The sequence below is a fragment of the Lethenteron reissneri genome, chromosome 28, assembly GCF_015708825.2.
Source record: "Lethenteron reissneri isolate LAM-NWPU_2019-01 chromosome 28, ASM1570882v1, whole genome shotgun sequence".
NCBI lineage: Eukaryota > Metazoa > Chordata > Hyperoartia > Petromyzontiformes > Petromyzontidae > Lethenteron > Lethenteron reissneri.
The window spans coordinates 5,564,244-5,570,243 of record NC_083806.1 but is presented as its reverse complement, the minus strand read 5'-3'; positions in this window follow the sequence as shown (position 1 = coordinate 5,570,243).

Genomic DNA, 6,000 nt, shown 5'->3' with positions numbered 1-6,000 from the left:
CGACCCTTACGCCTGCTCCTGTAGATTTGGAGCTTGCGTGTCTGTCTCCCCGTGGTCGCGTGGATTTCTCTCCAGGTCCTCCGGGTTTCCTCCCCCCCCCCCTTCCACATTTAGAATCAACATCACGAGTTTTTTTTAAATCCTTTATATTAAGTTCGCGTGCTTGCGTGCTTGCTTGCTTGCTTAGGACCGTGTAAATCTTTCGGTCGTTTTTTAACCCACTTCCCGTGATCCAATCGAGCTGACATTTTCCACACAGACTCGTTGTGCCAGACAATTATTGTTCGTGAAAAAAAATTCCCAAAATTTTACACTTTTTAGGCCAAAAAAATGTATTTTACATATATTCAAATAGAACGCATTCATGGCTTTGGCTGAACGTCAGAGTGTAAGAGCCCAGAGCGTAACCCCTCCACAGGCCGTGGCGGAGTAGCGCAGTTGGTAGCGCCCTCACTTCCCATGCCAAAGGTCGCGGGATCGATTGCCGCGTCCTCCACAGGCGAATATATTTTTAAATCCTTTATATTAAGTTTGCTGCCACGCATATAAATGATTAATAGTGAAAAACTTTGTTTTTACGGGTTATACTTATTTAAGCAGTCGGCTGCTATGAAAACAAAAAAAATCCACGCGATAAGCCACTTCGTTGAGCTATCAGTTGTGGCCAGGTCGCTTCTGAAAAAAAAAGAGCGATATAGCTCAGTGGTCAAGTAAAGTAAAAAAAATTGTTGAAAAGTTTTATAGGTCGCTGGACCGGTTCGGTTCGGTGGAAATGTAAAAAATAAAGTTTCCACTGTAAGAGAATAAAAAGCACTCTGTGAAGGCGCTTGCGGCGAATACATTGAGAAAGTCCACACCCTCTGATTGTAAAACACGTACGATGAATTATTCCTTCTGTACGAGGAGTGCCGTTGCTGCTGTTGTTGTAGTAACACTTGCGATCATTATTCATATTATTCTTATTTCAATGATGTATATCGTTGGAGTATTGTTATTGAATTACGACGGTTTTCTGGATATCGTTGGGGGTTGGCCGATTCAATTTACTCGAAATCTCAAAGCCACAGCGAGCGAGTGTGGGGACAAAGCTGGTCAAGGCGCAGCCCTGCAATTGTTTTGCTCGCTCCACTGCTGGCGGAACGGCCTACACTAGGAGAGAGAGCTGTAGTCACCCCCTCCCCCCCACACTCTTCTAGAGGTGGATTTTGGCCTGATCTTCCACCGGCAAGCTGGCCAAACGTCTCGGAAGGGAAGGTGGGGAGAACTCACACTTCACCCCACCACGGCCACCCTGCCAGTCGGCTGACTTGTGGCGTCATCCATTCATACCGCTGGGCGGGCGAAGATGGGCAGATGAATTGGGTAGATATGGGATTTTAAGATACTGGCACCAATTTTTTTTTTTCACCCTGCCAATTGAATCGGCGACCTCGGCACGAGTCCAAGTGCGCGAGCCGTCACAGTCCATGGGCCGCAGCAGAAATTGGCAACCGCTTGTAAGGTAGAAAACTACTTAATGGGAACTGTGGCATTTGAATGTGCTGGAATCTGTTTTTAAAAAAATTCCTTCATAGCTCATCGGATTTCTGCGGGATAAATAACTATTATACGGCTAACAGGGATGAATTACTTAATAACCCCGCTCAGTCGGAGTGGTCATCACATAAGTCACTGCTTCTAGATTTAAAGCTTTCGTGACTGCAAGGATTCATATTCTTAGGTTTTTCGGTAAAGTCACGTAGGTAAAAAAAAAAATCTAAATTAATAAAAGTAAAATAAAATAAAAAATCACAACGTTTTGTGTTGCCTCCGAAACGTCGTGATTTTTATTTCATTTTACTTTTATTAATTTTGATTTTTTTACCTACGTGACTTTACCGAAAAACCTAAGAATATAAGTCACTGCTATTGCCCGTGCCCCACCCCCCCACGGAGAACCCGTTGAAGTTCTTCCACCGCGGGTGTTACCGAGCATGTAAATATCTCGTACGTGCAGCGTTGGGGCTGGAGCGGCAGAGGAACTTTTCTGCACCACGCGTAACCTCACCGCCCGCTGAGCCACGGCACCTGCGCCCGACAACCAGATGGATTCCAACGATGAGAGGTGCCGAGCAGAGCAGAGAGGCAGCTCTGAGAAATAAGATGGAATCAAAGACGTTTGTTAATGTCTAAAAAAAAAACGCATACAGGAGCCACCCCACCCGCCACCCCCATCCCCCATGTTACGAGGTGAATAATTTATTGAAGTGTCGCCTCCGAGACAGCTCGTTAACTTGCCCAGAGAGAAGCCGCCACTTTGCGCATTAACCATTCTTCGCAGACGAGCGTCAAGGACACGTGGCTCGCGGGAACACACCCGCCACTCATCGCCCGCTCCAATCAAAGGGAGCCCGCAATCGACTCTTCTTCTACCAATATCTGGCTTATTCTTCTTATTATTATTCTTATTCTTCTGTCGAATGGCGGAGAGTTGATCGGCAAATATGTTTACGTTGACGTCGAGGTTTGAAGCGCGACTCTTCTTGCAACACAACAACAACAACGACAACAACAACCGCCCTTCACCACTAAGTTGGCAGTGACGTCACCACGGCGCTTGTGCCAGGCTAGGTGCACTTTAATGCCGCGTGAAGTGTCGAACACCCCGCTGGCAGGAAGTCACGGGGGCAGACCCTGGTCGTGCCATGGGTTGACTGACTGAGACGACTGTCAAATTCACCACCTGTAGCCCCCCCCCCCCACTCTCTACTGTGCCAACTCGGTGTGTTTTATCCGCCAGGCGCTCCGGTCGTTGTTGTGAGCTACACAGCCCTCTGTGCAACAAACATCCCCATCGGCAGTTTTTTTTGTTCCTGAAGATCTGTAATTGTGACCGTCTTGTCTTAGCTCACCATCACAAGCAGATTTGGACTCGAGGCCTTTTTTTATTCATCCAGGCATGCGTTGAAAAAAAACGAGTAATCACTTTTTTGACATTGGACCGATTGGTATAAATTCGTGGTAACTTATTCTTGGTTCTTTCGGATAAAGTCACGTAGAAGGGAAATAATAAAATAATAAAAATAAAACAATTAAATTCTCACGACGTTTCGATTGCAAGAAAGTTTTCTTGCTGTGGTTTTCACACCTGATGATGATTGCTTGTGTTGCAGTCGAAACGTCGTGAGCATTTTTATTGTTTTATTTTTTATTATTTTATTATTTCCCTTCTACGTGACTTTACCGAAAGAACCAATAATATGAATCCCTGCAGTCACGAAAGCTTTAAATCGAAATTTAGTGGTCACTCATTGGCCACTCCACCACCGCCCCTCCTGTGAAGGTTTCCCTGGCTTCGTCGGGAAGTTGGGACTGTGGTAATATACCTCCATGGACTAATTTCTCCGTTTTGAGAACTCTGTTGTTGTTGTTCTTGTGTTGTATGCGACCTTTGTTTTGGTGCCCTTTCTAATTTTGTTTATTTATTTTAGATTTTTCTTCATTCTCGTGTTTTTATTAGCTTGGTAGTGGATGTATATGGGATATCATCCTGGTATATAATTAATGCACGGCGTTATCGGATACTATTAGCATGAATGACGCTATATCAAATGAAAATATAATTATTATCTGAGCGGATGTGACCAGCAGCAGCAATGATGCGGTGATGGACAACCCGGTTTCGTCGTTTTCAGGACTCATCAGCACGATGCTGCAAAGTCTCCCTCTGGGAAGCATGTCCGTGTCGGACCCCGTCCGCACACCCACACCGTGGACTCGGCATTTGCAGTTTGGGCATGTTTGTCCGCACACAAGCACAACAACCAAGATACCTCCCATTAGCACGATTGGCTACGTACGGTGCGAAAGAAATTCAACGTACATCCATACACACGGACGCACCGTCGTTGAAAAATAACCCCCCCCCCCCCAACATGCTCACAGCATTACGTTTCGTTAACACAATTATTTGAGAGAGGAGTGAGTTTGCATTTAAACTAAAACACGTGTGGACAGCCGGTTTTGATGAGCACGCCGAATGCTGTGCCCACTGTAAATTGGGGGCTTTCTCATCATTCGTAGAAAGTCGTGGGATTTGAAGTCAAGAAGCGATTTCCTGCTTCAAAATTAACATTGCCACACTGGTGCTCATCTCCTCGTTACGGCCCTGTGCCATTCGCGGGGAAATTCTACATTCCTATGGCAGGGTGCAAGTCTCAAGACTCTTACCTGTTCATGCTCCCACCTGGTTCAGTCTGTCACCTGGTTCAGACTCTCACCTATTTCAGTATCTCACCTTGATCAGGATCTCACCTCGTTCAGCCTTTCACATGTTCCGGCTCTAACCTGGTTTAGGCTTTCACCTGGTTCAGTCTCTCACCTGGTTCAGGCTCTCACCTGGTTCAGTTTCTCACCTGGTTCAGGTTCTCACCTGGTTCAGTCCCTCACCTGGTTCAGTCTCTCACCTATTTCAAGCTCTCACCTGGTTTACGTCCTCACCTGGTTCAGTCTCTCATCTGGTTCAGACTCTCTCACCTGTTCAGTCTCTCACCTGGTTCAGTCTCTCACCTGGTTCAGTCTCTCACCTACTTCAAGCTCTCACCTGATTTAGGTCCTCGCCTGGTTCAGTCTCTCTACTGGTTCAGTCTCTCACCTGGTTCAGTCTCTCACCTGGTTCAGACTCTCTCACCTGTTCAGTCTCTCACCTGGTTCAGACTCTCTCACCTGGTTCAGTCTCTCACCTGGTTCAGACTCTCTCACCTGTTCAGTCTCTCACCTGGTTCAGTCTCTCACCTGGTTCAGTCTCTCACCTAGTTCAGGCACTCACAATGGTTCAGGTTCTCACCTGGTTCAGGCTCTTACCTTTGGGCTCTGGCTCCACGCCTCTCGATGCAACATCGAGCTCGATTTGCGAAATATGCTCGCGTTATGAATCGTATTGATTATTTTTATTGTTATTATCCAACAGCAGCCACATTACACAAATGTAAACAGCTTAGCTGAATAGTAACACAATACGACCAGGTTATGTTAAATATTAGTTTGCTCCTTTTGGTTAATGGATACGAATAAGTAAATACCGTACGCTATTTTTTTTTTACGAACGTTCATTTTTCACGTAGCAAGACGTCAAGAGAATGTGTTCAAACGTTAAATAAATATAATAACGGAATGTATGAAAGGACGAGATTTTTTGACAGTTCCACTGACGGCTTTCGCACGTAAATCCTTTCGTCAAGCGATGTAAATTTGGTTGGGGTGAAAACATAAAATCACTTTTCTTGCCCAGTGTCAATTTAATTTGCTTGCATGTCTCTCTAAGACGCCGAAAATATTTATCTGTTTCATTCCCGACGAGAGGGAGGGAGGGAGGGAGAGACTGGGGCAGACGTGAGCGCGGAGCCACACACAACGCAGATCAAAGCGGTAATCCAGTCATTTTTCCCCCTTATTTTTCTCCTCTGGGTGTTCATACTTCCCCGACCTGAACAAAACTAAAACTCCCAGCAGAGATGATGATTAGCACATCACTCGCCCTGCAACGCCATTCATCTCCAATCCCATCGCGGGCAATATGAAACAATGACAAGAGGGCAGGAATATGCCGGAGAGGTTCAAACGCGTAAATATTACCCACGTGAGCGCCCGTGGGGATTCCCGTGTACAGTGTCGTGAGGGGGCCGCACCACGTGGCAGCGTGAGCGATGCACGGAAGCGGTGACCGTGCCACGTACTGTACGTTGAACTTCTTTCGCACCGTACGGAGGCAACCGCGCTAATCGGAGGTGCGGGGGGAAGGGCAATACGCTAAAGGCAACAGGCGGTGCTAAAGAAATTAGTTTCTCAATTTAGATTTAAAAGTGCGTAGCTCCAGTGGCTTTCTAATATCGGAAGGAAGAGCGTTCCGAACGGCCGCAGGAGCGCATGTGAAAGCGCGCGGTGCAGTGGCCGTCTTTGTTTGATCACTCGCCAAAAGCCCCTGCTGGGACGATGACCAGAGTTCGCACGGTAGTTTTTGAT